This window comes from Mobula birostris, chromosome 11, assembly GCF_030028105.1.
Source record: "Mobula birostris isolate sMobBir1 chromosome 11, sMobBir1.hap1, whole genome shotgun sequence".
Taxonomy (NCBI): domain Eukaryota; kingdom Metazoa; phylum Chordata; class Chondrichthyes; order Myliobatiformes; family Myliobatidae; genus Mobula; species Mobula birostris.
In genome coordinates this window covers 52,137,351-52,155,166 of record NC_092380.1, presented here as the reverse complement: position 1 = coordinate 52,155,166, position 17,816 = coordinate 52,137,351, and positions in this window count along the sequence as shown.

Below are 17,816 nucleotides of genomic sequence, written 5' to 3'. Positions count from 1 at the left end.
TCCTCTCGCTATAAATGCCAGCATACCATTCGCCTTTTTCACCGCCTGCTGTACCTGCATGCCCACTTTCAATGACTGGTGTATAATGACACCCAGGTCTCGTTGCACCTCCCCTTTTCCTAATCGGCCACCATTCAGATAATAATCTGTTTTCCTATTTTTGCCACCAAAGTGGATAACTTCACATTTATCCACATTAAATTGCATCTGCCATGAATTTGCCCACTCACCCAACCTATCCAAGTCACTCTGCATCCTCCTCACAGCTAACACTGCCACCCAGCTTCGTGTCATCCGCAAACTTGGAGATGCTGCATTTAATTCCCTCATCCAAGTCATTAATATATATTGTAAACAACTGGGGTCCCAGCACTGAGCCTTGCGGTACCCCACTAGTCACCACCTGCCATTCTGAAAAGGTCCTGTTTATTCCCACTCTTTGCTTCCTGTCTCCTAACTAATTCTCCATCCACATCAATACCTTACACCCAATACCATGTGCTTTAAGTTTGCACACTAATCTCCTGTGTGGAACCTTGTCAAAAGCCTTTTGAAAATCTAAATATACCACATCCACTGGTTCTCCCCTATCCACTCTACTAGTTACATCCTCAAAAAATTCAATGAGATTCGTCAGACATGATTTTCCCTTCACAAATCCATGCCGACTTTGTCCGATCATTTCACCGCTTTCCAAATGTGCTGTTATCACATCTTTGATAACTGACTCCAGCAGTTTCCCCACCACCGATGTTAGGCTAACCGGTCTATAATTCCCCGGTTTCTCTCTCCCTCCTTTTTTAAAAAGTGGGGTTACATTAGCCACCCTCCAATCCTCAGGAACTAGTCCAGAATCTAACGAGTTTTGAAAAATTATCACTAATGCATCCACTATTTCTTGGGCTACTTCCTTAAGCACTCTAGGATGCAGACCATCTGGCCCTGGGGATTTATCTGCCTTCAATCCCTTCAATTTACCTAACACCACTTCCCTACTAACAAGTATTTCGCTCAGTTCCTCCATCTCACTGGACCCTCTGTCCCCTACTATTTCTGAAAGATTATTTATGTCCTCCTTAGTGAAGACAGAACCAAAGTAATTATTCAATTGGTCTGCCATGTCCTTGCTCACCATAATCAATTCACCTGTTTCTGTCTGTAGGGGACCTACATTTGTCTTTACCAGTCTTTTCCTTTTTACATACCTATAAAAGCTTTTACAGTCAGTTTTTATGTTCCCTGCCAGTTTTCTCTCATAATCTTTTTTCCCCTTCCTAATTAAGCCCTTTGTCCTCCTCTGCTGAACTCTGAATTTCTCCCAGTCCTCAGGTGAGCCACTTTCTCTGGCTAATTTGTATGCTGCTTCTTTGGAATTGATACTATCCCTAATTTCTCTTTTCAGCCACGGGTGCACTACCTTCCTTGATTTATTCTTTTGCCAAACTGGGATGAACAATTGTTGTAGTTCATCCATGCAACCTTTAAATGCTTGCCATTGCATATCCACCGTCAATCCTTTAAGTGTCATTTGCCAGTCTATCTTAGCTAATTCACTTCTCATACCTTCAAAGTTACCCCTCTTTAAGTTCAGAACCTTTGTTTCTGAATTAACTATGTCACTCTCCATCTTAATTTCAAGTTCAACAGTGCGTGACAGGGAATGAGGAAAGGTGCAGCTGACTCATATTGTTTCATATCGCCAAATCTTATCATTTCCTCACAGCCCGGTAGCACATGCTTGGCGGCCCGGTACCGGTCCACGGCCCAGTGGTTGGGGACCACTGCCTTAAGCCATAAGGCTGTAATATCTGAGGGCTCTGTTGGTCAGAGTTGGCCATGGATATTGTGTTCTAGCTGTCTAGGTATACAAGCCTGGGCAGTACCATACGGAGAGCAAGCTGTTGCCCATGTAGCTCCCCATCTCTACACATCTGATGAACCCCAAGGAACAGCAGAGACCAAGTGGGTGTAGCCACAAAGCAGCAGAGGTTTGAGATCAGAGTTCTCCTTCTCCTAGATGAGCCGCTAACCATGGCTGATGAGTCACACCTTCTAAAAGCGACTGGTTTTAAGTTTCCTGTAACCCGCCTTTGTCCTTTCTCCTATCTCCTGTCAGTAGAAACTATTTCACTGGGCTTAGTAGTTAAACCACACATGAAGGCCAGGAGCTGGACTTGGTAGTCAGAGGCTATTTGAGGCACATGCCATTGGGAGCATTTAATAGGTCCCCATTACCACCCCAGGCTATAACAACTTTAAGGTCCAAGACCATAAAATATAGGAGCTAAATGAGGTCATTTACTCTATCAGGTTTGCTCTGCCATTCAATCATGGTTGATTTTTTTTCCAACCCCATTCTCCCACCTTCTTCCTGAACGTTAACCATCTTCAGAGGATTGTGAGCCAATTCTTTTCCTCACAGTGTGTTTGGATGCTTTAAAGAAAAAGGTGGATAGATTATTAACAAGAAAAGGGTGTTACTGTATGTTACCGCAGGTAGGAATGTGACCGAAGTTGCAGTCATATCTTACTGAATGATGATGCAGGCTTTCATGTTCCATGGTCTACATATGAATTAAAGGGATTTTTTGTGAATCTTCTCCAATGAATTTACTACTATTTAACAGCAAGTTTGGCTTTAATCATTGCATAAGAATGAAAACTACTTTATTTACCTGGAATAAAAGACAAGTAAGGCTGATATTGATGTTTGGAAACAGTAATCTTTAATGACATGGTCTCTCAGTCGGTGTGATCTATGTCTGCCCCAGATTCATGGATTCACCACAATACAAAATATTACTTTTTTAGAGTTCCAAGGAACATGGACTCTTCCATGTTAATTGGAAGAGGTAATGAATTCTGATAAAGTTAGGAACAAATATACCTTTGTTTGGGATTCACTCATTAAATATAAGGATCACCTCTTGCATGATGAGTTATCGTAAGGATGAGGCCATCACTCTAGAGGGGAAGGGAGCATCGAACTGAGGCTCCAGTAGCCGGAAGGTCAAAGGTGGCTCAGCCTGTCAATTAGCTTTCAAAGAATGATTCCTAAAATACCCCGAATGCCAATTGCTAATGCATCTGCTTGTCTGCTCCCCACTCTCCCAGCCACCTGTCTCACTACTGAACCATGCAACAGTGTGCTCAGAAGAGGGACCTGTCACCTATCCCATTGATTCATTCGGTGTTTTGCCGACATGTTTAGGGTGCGGACAGCCACACCAGTGCCTTCAGTGTGATTGCCAGATCTTCGATAAAAAGGTAAATGAATCACAGAGTCATACAGCAGTGATACAGGCCCTTTGGCTTATTGTGTCTGTACCTGTCTATACAGATCTCATTCTCTAGCAGTCAGCTTTGAGGCTTCTATGCCATTGGACTTCAGAGGCTTATCTAAATACTTCCTAATTATCGTGTGAGTACCTGCCCTCACCTCCCCCTCAGGCAGTCTGTTTCAGTTTCCAACCTCCCTCTGGATAAAGAAAATTCTTCATATCCCCTTTCATTCCTCTGCCCCTTCTCTTAAACCTATGTTCACTGATTGCAGACACCTCTACTGATGAGAAAAAATTTCTCATAACAAGTTCAAGTTTATTGTCATCTGATCGTGTAAGCTTTTGCAAATAAAATGATGTGAGGCATTTTATGTTTAAGAAGAAATGGACCAACCAACTTATTGTTCCCTAAAACCTGAACACAAAGCACAGTAACTGAACTTCATGTAATTATATCATCAGGCCAGACCAGCCTCTTAAAGTGAACTCCAACTCAATGTCGGTGGTTGTGAATATGTACCTTTCCACTAATTACATTACCCTACACAAGTCTCTCCCCCACCCCCCCTCGCCTCACTGAATTCACTAATACTGGCACTGTGAGCCTTCCCAGAGCTCGGATGAGCTGTCTGGCTTGGGTCCTATGTTCCTCGATGGAGGAACAGCAGGTGCCCCTGGCTCGTCCCAATGTGTGTTGACACGTCCGTGGTCATGTTGTGATGGCAGGGGCATAGCAGTGGAATCCTCTAAATCTTGATGGGTTGGTTTAAGACGATCTACTGAAATACATTCAGATTTACCCCTCTTATCGATGATGAAAGTCTTTTCTCTCCATTCCAAAACACGGAAAGGGCCATCATAAGGGGGCCTAAGGGGATCTTGGTGAACATCATGGCGGAGGAAAATGAATGAAATGGGATGCAGGTCAACGGGAACCCAAGAGTGCTGTATGCCATGATGGGAGGTAGGAATGGGATAAAAGAAATTGAATTTATTGAGGAGGGTGAAACGCTGTTGAGAGGCCGACCAGGTGGTTGTGGCTCCAGGAATAAAATCACCTGGCACCTATAATGGCTGCCCGTATACAAACGCTGCCACGGCGACTGCAGGTCCTCTTTTGGAGATGCTCTGAGCCCCAGCAGGTCCCACAGGAGAAGATCATGCCAACACATCTGTCAGGGAAGCCTTAGAGCAGGCTTTAAGGGATGGTGAAACTGTTCACATAGGACATTGGTCTGCGGGCGATACGCCCGGGTGTGACGTACCCTAATGCTGAGGTTCTGGGCCATCGCAGCCCAGAGGTCTGATATGAATTGGGGACCGCGGTCAGAAGAAATATCAGATGGCGTGTCAAACTGAGCAACCCAGGTGCTGATGAATGCCTGAGCCATGTCTGTGGCCGTCGTAGATGCTACGGGGATGTACTCTGGCCACCTGGTGGTACGGTCCACCATGGTAAGGAGGTGCATGAAACCGCGATTGGGGGAAGAGGACCAACGAGGTCTACGTTGATACAGTCAAACTATCACTCAGGGACCTCAAAAGATGCCAATGGTGCCTGAACACGATGGTTAATTTTTCCCCACTAGCAGTCCACACAGTCCAATCACGCATGTCTTTTCTAAGGCCGTGCCACACAAACTTTAATGCAACCAGCTTCTGTGAGGGCCTTCTGGTCCGGATGCAAGATACCATGTATGGAGTCAAAAACAGTCCTTCTCCAGTTAGCAGGCACTATGAGGTGAGGGTGACCAGTTGAAAGATCACACAGGAGAGAAACTCCAGCTTCCTTGAACTTAATGTCAGCCAAGTGTGGGCCTGTGACTGCTGTTCAGTAAGCCTGGACCTCTGGGTCAGTAGCTTGGTCAGCATAGTCAGCCCCTATTTGTATGTCCTCAATGGCTGCCCATCAGAGGCAAACAAGCATGGCTTTATTTTACCTCTTGAATTGTTGCATATCAGTTGTGAACTCTGATATGGAGGCCAGTTGGCACTTCATATCAGACCAAGAGTCTGATATTTTGGCTATTGCGTGCACGAAGAGTCTGTGGACAATGAACCCTGCGAAAGGGCGACCCTCTTGAAGAAAGCAAAAATGGTGGACAGCCAAACAGAGGCCAACAGCTCATGGTCAAATGTGCTGTACTTCCTTTCGGTGGGGCCAGAGCTGCCAGGCTGAAAAAGGCAAGCGGTTGTCGCACACTTCCATCCAACTGTTCATGCACAGGACGCATAGCATAGTCTGAAGCGCCAGTAGTAATGACTATAGGTGCATTGGGGAGTGGATGGGCTGTAGGGTCAAATTAGAAGGAGCTTGTTTGGTATCTTCAAATACCCTGGTCATGAAGGCTGACCAGTCAAGCGTGTGATTAAAAATATTGCCTTTCAGCTTACTATGTAGGAGCAGCATGAGTTCAGCGACTTGCAGAATGAAGTGGTGATAGAAATTCACCATACCTGTAGTTTTTTAGTAGTGTGGGGTAGTGAGAAATCCATAATCACGGCTACTTTTGATGGGAGGGGTTTCGCACCTTCTGTGAAATGCGATGGCCAAGAAAGTCAATGGTTGAAAACCCAGACTGGCACTTAGCAGGGTTAATAATCTATCTGCGCTGGCTTAAGCACTTGAAAGGTGTGTGGAAATGAGAGAGGTGCTTGGATTTGGATGCACTGGCAACAAGTATGTCATCCAGGTAAACAAAAAGAAAGTCTAACCTTGTAATAAAGTCCATCAGCTGATGGAACGTGTTATTTTCAGCCCAAACGGATTGCGCAGAAACTCAGAGGCCAAACGGGGTTACCACTTTGGGAATGTCCTCTGAGCACACAAGCACCTGATTGTAGCCGTTAACCACGTCAACTTTGGAAAAAAATTTACTTTCTGACTAAATGTGCTGAGAAGTCTTGGATGTGTGGAACCGGGTAATGATCGGATGTGGTGACCTCATTAAGACTTCAATAGGTTTCAATTAGGTACGTGTGTTACCGAGGGGTATGTAAACTTGATCAGGTACTTGCTGCATGAAGAGTTCTTTACAAATAAAATGAAGATGGTGATTTCCCAGGAGAGGCAGCATGTGTTAATTAGCTCCGACGGCTTAGCATTGCTGAGGTTGGGCAAGGCACGTTCAGATTCTGATAGTCCAAAAGTCTGTAAAAGGTGAGTTTTCAACCATCAATATTTATTGCCTTCGGACAGGTGTTCAAGTAGACTCACCACTCTCAGAGCTGTGGAGTTGCTGAACAACGCTGTCACATAGAAAAATTTGTTGTTGGCGGAGATTTCTCACATGCGAATTGGGCCTCGGCTTGTACAAACCAAGCAATGGCATTGGCAAAAAAGAATGACGTGAGGTGTTTTATGTTGGAGAAAAACCATAACACCTCACTTATTGTACTCCAAAACCTGAATACAAAGTGCGGTAACTGAACTTCATATAATCACATACATGATCACATCAGGCCAGCCTTTTAAAGTGAACCCCAGCTCAATGTTGGTGGTTGAGAATTATGTATGTTTCCACCGATTACATTACGACTGTACATATATAGAACCAAACAAAACAAAGTTCCTGCGGACCACAGTACGTAAGTCACAGACAGCACATGAAACAAAATATTACCACTGTAAGTTAATAAAATATAATTCAAAATGCGTGTGGAAGTTCACAGCACAGGTAAACAGTATGGTAAACAATAAATAGCTCGCTGTCTTAGTGACAAGAGCTTAGTGGTGGTAGGGTATTCATTAGTCTTACAGCCTGGGAGAAAGAAGCTGTTTCTTAGTCCTGATGCTCTTGTACCTCCTTCCTGAAGGCAGTGGGTCAAAGAGATTGTGGCAGGGTTCCCCAACACTATTTTGGGCCCTTCATATTCAATGCTCCCAGTAATGTCATAAATAGTGGGGAGGGAGACTAGGGATGATGAGATCAGGAACTGGCCTAATCCAAGATGATCCAACTGAAAGATTCAAGATTCAAGTACACTTATTATCAAAAAATGTATAAATTATACAACCTTGAGATTTGCTTGCTCACATGTAGCCACAAAGCAAGAAACCTGAAGGAACCTATTTTAAAGAAAATACAGAATAAACAAATAAAAATAAACGACCAACACTCGATGTGCGAGAGAAAAAAATATATAAGCCATGCAAACAATTAAAATGAGTCCTCAGACTTGAACCCCGGAGCAGCCCAGAGTAGGCCCAAAGCCTTGCATATCAATTCATCATATTAGTGAGCATGGAGTACAGCAGCCCGGGCAGTCTTCACAACCTCAGTGCTATGGAGATGACCATTGCAGAGAATGAGTGAAATCGGCTCTCGTCCTGACCGACACCCGGTGTTTTCAGTCTGTCTGGGCTGCCGTTTAAATTGACGCGACAGCGGAACAATGAAATGCTTCGGCACCCTGGAGAGAGGAGCGAAGATCGCAGAGGTCAAGTGAAATCGGTTCTCGCCTCCAATCTGGGCCGACATCTAAACTGTCTAAACAGCGTATTGTACCTCGCACTAGGACCCAGGACCCCTGCTGTAAAAGCCCCTAGACCACATTGCCCAGCATCTTGCTCCAGGCCCACATTTTGTCGCCCAGAACAATCCAACCTTGTCTCAGGACAAGCTGTACAAGCATTTAAATCGAATCTCCTGTGCCCAGGCTCCAGCTCCTCCTTATGGCACCCAGATTGAGCTAACTTCGCTTCCAGGCCAACTGCCTGGGCATCTGTATTGATTCATCCTCCAAACTCACCTCTCCCCTTCACAAATTTAACACAATTTACCTCAGAAAATGTATTTTAGTGATGCTTTTTGTCAGATTTCTTAGCCTTTTGACTACTAGGAAGCTGCTGCACACATTTGGTAGCTCCACCTTAACTGGAAGTTTAGATGTGTGTTCCCAAGCAGGGTCCAAGTTCATCAGAGTATCTGGATGTAAGAAAACCTGCTTTTAGACTGACAGATAGGGAGTAATTGCACAAAAACTGAAACTTTGTTGCTGAATTAACAAAGAAATATGAATCATTTAACAGAAAATGCCAATCCAGTTTATCCTTTTCAGATGCTGGCAGGTTTGCGGAATAATCCTGTCTTCTGTCTGCATTTATATAGATCCAGTAAGATAGAGATGAGCGGGTAGAATTTATTAACTTTGATTTATAAAACTGCAGTGTGAGCAGTTTTTCCTAATGAAAAATGAGAGCGTGTGGTAGGTTGACATTTGTTGTTGGTGACATCAGTCCCTCAACCCATGTGTGAGTCCCACTTGTTACTGCATTTCACAAGATTACGTACAAGAGAAAATCTGCAGATTCTGGAGATTCGAGCAGCACACACAAAATGCCAGGGGAACTTAGCAGGCCAGGCAGCATCTATGGAAATGAGTGCAGTTGATGCTTAGGGCCGAAACTCTTCGACAAGACTGGAGAAAAGAAAGCTGAGGAGTAGATTAAAAAGATGGGAGGAGGGAGGGGAGAGAGAAACGCGAGGCGATAGGTGAAACCAGGAGGGGGAGAGGTGAAGTAAAGAGCTGAGAAGTTGATTTGTGAAAGAGGCAGAAGGCCATGGAAGAAAGAAAAAGGGGGGACGAGCACCAGGGGGAGGTGATGGGCAAGCAAGGAGATAAAGTGAGAGAAGGAAAAGGGAATGGGAAGTGGTGAATGGGGTGGGCTGGGGGGCATTACCAGAAGTTTGAGAAATCGATGTTCATGCCACCAGGTTGGAGACTACCCAGACGGAATATAAGGTGTTGTTCCTCCAACCTAAGTGTAGTGTCATCACAACAGTGGAGGAGGCCATGGATGGACATATCGAAATGGGAATGGGAAGTGAAGTTAAAATGGGTGGCCACTGGGAGATCTGTTCTGGTGGACAGAGCGTAGATGCTCGGTGAAGCGGTCTCCCAATCTACCTCGGGTCACACTGATGTACAAGATGCCACATCAGGAGTACCGAATCACAGTATGTGACCCAACAGACTCACAGGTGAAATGTTGCTTCATCTGGAAGGACTGTTTAGGGTCCTGAATGATAGTGAGGGAAGAGATGAAGGGGCAGATGAAGCACTTGTTCCGCTTACAAGGATAATTGCCAGGAGGGGGATAGGGAGATCAGTGGGGTGGGACGAATGGACAAGGGAGTCGCGTAGGGAGCGATCCCTGTGGAAAGTGGGGGGGCGGGTAGTGGGGAGGAAGATGTGCTTCGTGGTGAGATCCCATTGGACGTGGTGGAAATTTCAGAAAATCATGTGCTGGACGCGGAGGCTGGTGGGGTGGTAGGTGAGGACAAGAGGGACCCTATCCGTGGTAAGATAGTGGGAGGATGGGGTGGGGACAGACATGCGTGAAATGGAAGAGATGTGGTTGAGGGCAGCGTTGATGGTGGAGGAAGGGAAGCCCCTTTCTTTGAAAAAGGAGGACATCCCCTTCATTCTAGAATGAAAAGCCTCATCCTGACAGCAGATGTGGCGGAGATGGAGGAATTGAGAGCAGGGGATGGCGTTTTTGCAAGTAACAGGGTGGGACAGGTATAGTCCAAGGAGCAGTGAGAACCCATGGGTTTGTAATAGACATCAGTGGATAAGCTGTCTCTGGAGATGAAAAAGTGAGATCGAGAAAGGGAAGGGAGGTGTCGGAAATGGATCAGGAGAATTTGAGGGCAGGATGGAAGTTGGAGGCAAAGACGGAAAGTTGATGAAGTTGACGAGTTCTGCGTGGGTGCAGGAAGCGGCACCAAAGATGTTGTCGATGTAGCATAGGAAAAGTACGGGATGGTTACCAGTGTAGATTTAGAACCCCATCCTCCTGCCACCCTACCAGGGATAGGGTCCCTCTTGTCCTCACTTAATACTCCACCAGCCTCCGCATCCGGCATATTAATCTCTGAAACTTTCACTACCTTCAGTGGGATCCCACTACCAAGCACATCTTCCCTGCCCCCAACTTTCTACTTGCCACAGGGATCGCTCCCTACGTGACTCCCTTATCCATTCATTTCTCCCCATTGATCTCCCTCCTGGCATTTATCCTTGCAAGCGGAAGAAGTGGTACACCTGCCTCTACACCTCCTCCCTCACTACCATTCAGGGCCCTAAACAGTCCTTCCAGATGAGACGACACTTCACCTGTGAGACTGCTGGGGGTCATGTACTGTGTTCTGTGCTTCCAGTGTGGCCTCCTGTATATTGGTGAGACCCGATGTAGATTGAGCTTCTATGTTCTGTCTACCAGGAGAAGCAGGATCTCCCGGTGGCCACCCATTTTAATTCCACTTCCCAGTCCCATTCCAATATGTCCATCCATGGCCTCCTCCACTGTCATGATAAGGCCATACTTAGGTTGGAGGAACAACACCTTATATTCCTTTTGGGTAGCCTCCAACCTGATGGGACGAACATCGATTTCTCAGACTTCCAGTAATACCTCCCACCCGCATCCCCCTCACCATTTCCAATCCCCTTTTCCCTCTCTCACCTTATCTCCTGATCATTGCCTCCCTTTGGTGCTTCTCCCCCCTTTTTCTTTCTTCCATGGCCTGCTGTCTCTTTCACCCATCAACTTCCCAGCTCTTAACTTCATTGCACCCCCCCCCACCACCAACGTTTCAGCTCTCACCTGGTGTTTCTCTCTCCCCTCCCCCTACCTTTCAATCTACTGCTCGATTTTTTTTTCTCCAGTCCTCCTGAAGGGTTTTGGCCCAAAACATTGACTGTACTCTTTTCCATAGATGCTGACTGGTCTGCTGAGTTCCTCCAGCATTTTGTGTGTCAGAAGATTACATCTCTGCCACCTTCAGTCAAAATCTGAAGCTATTAAAACACATGACAGACAGAACAAATGTATAATACAAACATTTTTATATATAATAGTAGTCAAGGAATAGGTGATTAAGAACCAAAAAGAAACTCATGTTGTGGATGCAAAGGGTTTAAGTAATTCCCTTGTATCTGCTTTCACTTAAGTAGACTTTCCAGCCCTAATATCAGCAAACCTTTGAGGATATTCTTGGCTTCCCTATTCACAAGATGCACTTGATGATATTGACCAGGAGATCTAGGAGTTAATTAACAGAGACATAAGATTGTTCTTAGCCTGAAAGCTCGTGCACACCTCAAGGGGGACGGGACACCTCTACAGGTGTTCAAAAGCTGAGGCGAGTCAAAGAACAGATTGTGGGCAGAAAGCACACAGGACATCTGCTCTTGATGCAGTATTTCCACATGGTCTGGAAGAGATCAGAGTTTCTTAGTGGAAACCTGATAACCTGACTGCTCCGTTTCCATCTGAATGAGAGTCATCTTTGGACCAGAAGCAGCAATACAGTTCCAATTTCTCATTTGTCATTTTCCTTGGCAGGATTAAAACTCCAGTGGTCCCACAGAAAAGTTCCTGGCTCAAAATAGCATTATTGACAATCTTGCTTCCATTCCTTCCTAAGAGTGAGATCCAGTCACACTAAACCCTTGCTCCTGATGTCCATTTCATTCAAAAAGTCTGCTGGCTTACATCCTGTAGTATTCTGCCAAGTGGTTCTATATTCCAACAGCTAATCAGCCAAGTGATGTTTCACATTTAAAGATGAGAATTCTTATAAAATGTGCTTTGACTGTCACAACAGAATGTTCAGCTGTGCCTTAGGATACCAGAAAAAAAGTACGCTGCCATTTTTCCTCATGTGAATGTAACTACAGATCCCAATTTACACAACCTGGGTTGGATGACAACTCATGTCGTTGAACACAGAATGATTTCAGTCCTTCACTTCTCCAGTTGTTGACTAACTGTTGTGACTGTGATGGGAGTCATCGGGAGACACTGAAGCTGGTGATAACGAAGTCTTTATTCTGCACAGCAAGCAGGCATCATATGGGAAACATTCTTGGAAGAAGACATCTCCTGACCCAATATTATATCACATTTTATATGTTAAAAAACAAAGGTAACAACAGCAGATAATGAGGTCAGCTGAAGGGATCATTGGGGTTTCTCTTTTGGTCATTACAGACATTTACACTACACGCTGCATCCGCAAAGCTGACAGCATTGTGAAGGACCCCATGTACCCCTCATTCAAACTCTTCTCCCTCCTGCCATCTGGCAAAGGGTACCGAAGCATTCGGGCTCTCCGCCCAGACTGTGTAAGTTTCTTCCCCCAAGCTATTAGACTCCTCAATTCCCAGAGTCTAGTCTGACACCAACCTAAACACACACAAACACACACACACACACACGCCACACACTCAACTGAACACCACTCTACTCCCCTTGCAATTTTTGCTCATTTCTTTCTCAATTTCTGCTAAAACATTGTTTACATTGTTTACATTTACATTATTTATTATTATATTGTAATTTGTCCATTACTGTGCCTATTGTCTTGTTTATTAATTATTGCGCTGTCTTGCACTGTTTTGTGCACTTTATGTAATCCTGTGTAGCTCTGAGGTCTAACGTAGTTTTGTGTTGTTTCATGTAGCACCATGGTCCTGGAGGAACGTTGTTTTGTTTTTACTGTGTACTGTACCAGCAGTTATGGTTGAAATGACAATAAAAGCGACTTGACTTGAACAGGACAATTTCTATAGATACAATCTATTCATAATGCTTTCTTTGATTTGCACATAGTTTCAAACACCTCGATCTTCACACCAACACGCCCAAAATGTGTGTTAATTGTCTCTGAGCTGCATTCATGCATATGCAGACTCCTCAACTGAATTTAAAAACGCAAACACGAGGAAATTTGCAGATGCTGGAAATTCAAGCAACACACACAAAAAATGCTGGTGAGCGCAGCAGACCAGGCAGCATATAGGAAGAGGTACAGTCGACGTTTTGGGCTGAGGCCCTTCGTCAGGACTCGGGTGTTGGCCCGAAACGTCGACTGTACCTCTTCCTATAGATGCTGCCTGGCCTGCTGCGTTCACCAGCATTTTTTGTGTGTTTCGCTTCTCAGTTGAATGATTGTTTCCTGGTTTGCAATCAACCTCAGTCTGCAGCTCCAGGAAGACCATTGTACTGAGCTGCATTTTAAATTCAGTCTCCAGTCCACATTAAGGTCTGAAGACTGATTGCTGTTGAAATGAATATTTACTATATTGCACAACTCCAGAATACATCCTAATGCTAACCATCATCTGAATCCGAGCTTGTCTGTAGACAGAACCTCCCATTGGACCCTACCTGAGTTATTCCACATCAACATCTGATGTGAAAAAGTCAGTCAGCTTTCTGGCATGCTTGGCACTTGAAGGTCACACACACAAATCCTCATGATGTAGTCAACCACTGCATTTTATTTCAGATCCTGTTTCCTAATCTGTGGTATTAATGAGAAAGAAAGAACTCTTCCCCATATTTGAATTAGGAAAGCATTTATAAATGGCATATCTGACTTAAGCCATAGAACCATAGAACCTTAGAGCATTACAGCACAGAACCAGGCCTTTTGGCCCTTCTCAAGCTCATTATTTCTTGTTAATGTTACTGACATTTACGTGCCCTCTTATCTCTTCCCTTCCCACCATCCAGGAACCCAACAGTCATTTCAAATGAAGGCAATAATTCATTTAGACTTATTCCAATCCAGTATACTGGTTTTAGTGCTTACAGTACACATAAAATGCTGGAGGAACTCGGCAGGCCAGGTAGTATCTATGGAAAAAAGTACGGTTGGCATTTTGGGCTGAAACGTCGACTGTAATTTTTTTCCATAGATGCTGCCTGGTCTGCTGAGTTCCTCCAGCATTTTGCGTGTATTGCTCGGATGTCCAGCATCTGCAGATTTTCCCTCATTTAGCGCTTAGAATGTGGTCTCTTCACAAAGGAGACAGCTAATGCAGATTGAATTACTACTTTTCAGCCATCGTGGCTCACCCGCAGCTTTCTATTATCCACCAGGTTAATTGTCCATCCCACAGCCCCACAGATCTCTCTGTGACCTCCTATACTGTAAAGCAAGGCCTAATTTCTGCTTGAAGAACAATACCTCATTGAGTCAGACAGCATGAACACAAGCCCTTCAACCCAACTGGTCAATGCTGACCAATTTCCACTCTCTGGGCATGATGTAACTCTCAGGATACGCATCTCCCTCTCCACCCTCTCTCCCTTTCTCACTTGCTCCTAGCCAATTTAGCAGCAAACCTTCCACCTGTAAATATTGGCCTAGTTCCCCTTTCCCTGTGGCCAGGCCCACAAGACTCTGCATTTCACAGTTTTCACATTCCTTTGTTTGTGTTTTGTCTCTCGAACTGCTCTTGCCTTGTAACTTTTAAATGCCTTTTCTTCACTTTACTAACTTCTGTAATGAAATCAGCCTAATCATTTCATCAATTGTTTATCTCCCTGCCAATCCTGACCTCACCCCATCAGTGATGTTATCTTTATCCTCTCCCTCCCTCCCCACCTTCCCTGCAATGTAAAATGACTTTCTTCTCTTTCCCAGATCTGATGAAGGATCTGAAACATTGACTGTTTCTCTCTCCACAGATGCTGCCTGAATGTTCAGCCATGAACGTTCCCTGGTCACACGGGATGATGGTACTTGATGCTGCCATTTCTCTCGAAGTTGCTATCTGGCAAGTTTTCTCAAAAGTAGTCTCTGAACAATGACTTTGACTAATTTGGAAAGATTGTTAAGTCCATTTTTGGCCTCTGTTATTGAAAGTAACAGCAATTCCAGTGCAATGAAGACTCTCAATGCCTCGATACATTCATTAACTGACTCAACAACATTTTGTTTTTGTTTCAAGCCTGCAGCTAGCCACTCGATTAAAGTATCTCCATAATGTCCTTACACCTCTGCAAAGAGTACATCAATTGCCTTTTGAAGTGCAAGTAAATTGGGGTATTGTGATAATATCTGATCAAATTTCAGCTAAGAGGATTATTATCTTCTTCTCCTGAATGGTCTCGTTAAGCATGTGTGTACTCTTGGCAATTACTTGTACCTCTCCGGTAGGGACATCGCTGTACACTCAAAATATGAAGCGCAAGCTCTTAATCCCAATGTTAGGAAATGAAGCAATCATCTTGCTGCTGCCGTCAGGTCCCTGCACACAAAGAATGGCAGAACACCAAGGGCATTTCTATTTCTCCTTGCAGATCCAGTCTTTAACAAACATACCACCATTTGGCATCTCTCGCTGATTGTATACATTCAAAAGAGAAGTAAAATATTATTTAGGAGGTTACTCCTCATTTATGTATATGTGTATTTCCTAACGTAGCAGTGCTGATTATATTGCTGTTACACAGCAGGCATGCTGTGTGACTCTGCTGCCTAACACGGCCACAGACCACACATGCGAGGGATCATTGCCCACAGGGAATATGGGAGGGAGAGACAGGGCCCCTTACTTAACTCACCCCGAATGATTTTAGCAGTAAGGGAGATCACAGCCAAGCCTAACTCTTTATTACGGGTCATCTCTGCCACTGATCTCTGTAATAGTTTATTCTCCGCAGGCACAGACCCTATTTCCTGTCATACAACAGTTTAATTCCCCTGATATTACGGACCGTTTCCTAACGGATTAATTTACTAACCTTGTCTTGGTGGGTGATGGGCAGACAGGAAATGGGCTGCGGTTCTCCCCAGAATAGAATATCATTCGGTATAAGGATCCTGTTTCAAAATCAGATTGATCATGTGTTGTGAAATTTGTTGTTTTGCAGCAGCAGTACAGACCAAGAAGTAACTGTTACTCTAAGTGACAAAAAGAAATAAATATACTTAACTGGCTGCTTCAGTCTTTAACTTAAGTTGTCAAAACTCTTCAAAGTTCAAAGTAAATTTTATTATCAAAGTATATATATGTCACCATATATTACCCTGAGTTTGATTTTCTTGTGGGCATACTCAACAAATCTATAGAATAGTAACTATAACAGGATCAATGAAAGATCAACCAGACTACAGAAGACAACAAATTTCCTGAGGAGACTGAGGTCCTTTAACATCTGCCAGACGATGCTGAGGATGTTCTACGAGTCTGTGGTGGCCAGTGCGATCATGTTTGCTGTTGTGTGCTGGGGCAGCAGGCTGAGGGTAGCAGACACCAACAGAATCAACAATCTCATTCGTAAGGCCAGTGATGTTGTGGGGATGGAACTGGACTCTCTGACGGTGGTGTCTGAAAAGAGGATGCTGTCCAAGTTGCATGCCATCTTGGACAATGTCTCCCATCCACTACATAATGTACTGGTTGGGCACAGGAGTACATTCAGCCAGAGACTCAAACCACCGAGATGCAACACAGAGCGTCATAGGAAGTCATTCCTGCCTGTGGCCATCAAACTTTACAACTCCTCCCTTGGAGGGTCAGACACCCTGAGCCAATAGGCTGGTCCTGGACTTACTTCCTGGCATAATTTACATATTACTATTTAACTATTTATGGTTTTATTACTATTTAATTATCTATGGTGCAACTGTAACAAAAACCAATTTCCCCCGGGATCAATAAAGTATGACTATAACTATGACTATGACTATGACTAAACTGTGCAGGTGCAAATATAAATAAATAGAAATAAATAATGAGAACATGAGATGACAGGTCCTTGAAAGTGGATTCATTGTTTGAGGGAACATTTCAATGGTGGGGCAAGTGAAACTGAATGTAGTTATCCCTTTCTGTTCAAGAGCCTGCTGGTTGGGGTAGCACCTGTTCTTGAACCTGGTGGGGTGAGTCCTGAGGCTCTTGTACCTTCTACCTGATGGGGAGCAGTGAGGAAAGAGAATGTCCTGGGTGGTGGGGATCCCTGATGATGGATGCTGCTTTCCTACAGCAGCGTTTTATGCCACTGTTAACTCTTGCCCAATGCAAATAGTTCAACCTTTGTGAGATATTGTGCATTGTTTTTACTTCTGTTTACAGCCAATGGAAATGCTGGATTGCTTATTCTCCAGAAGTGTGAGCCATATTTCTTGTCACACGACGGCCGAATTCCCCTGATGTTATGTACTGCTCCCTAATGGGTTAACTTACATCTATCAGCGTGAAGTTGGCGAAGGGGGGATATATCTTCAATTAGTAATGCTTAGACAATTATTTGAGGCGCCACGATAGCACAGCAGTTAGTGCAACGGTATTACAACTTGGGGTGTCATAGTTCGGAGTTCAATTCCGATGTCATCCCGAAGGAGTTTTTATGTGTTCCTCCCTCCCCAACCCCGTGAATGCATGGGTTTTGTCCGGGTGCTCCGGTTTCCTCCCACAGTCCAAGGACGTCCAGGTTAATAGGTTAATTTGTCATTGTAATTGTCTTGTGAGCAGGTTAGGCTTAAATTGGTGGATTGTTAGGCGGCACTGCCGATTGGGTCAGAAGGATCTGTTCCATGTTGTATCTTTAAATAAATAAACTATATCTCATTTGATCTTAACCTCGCAGAAGACCTTCCAACACATTGCAACTTACGTACCGCTCCGAATGAAATTATTTGACGTCTTAAGCTGTTGTAACCTTTGTTAAAAAGTTAAAATAACACCAACAGGAGAAAATAAGGAGGATTTAGTCAATAATTAGCAGCT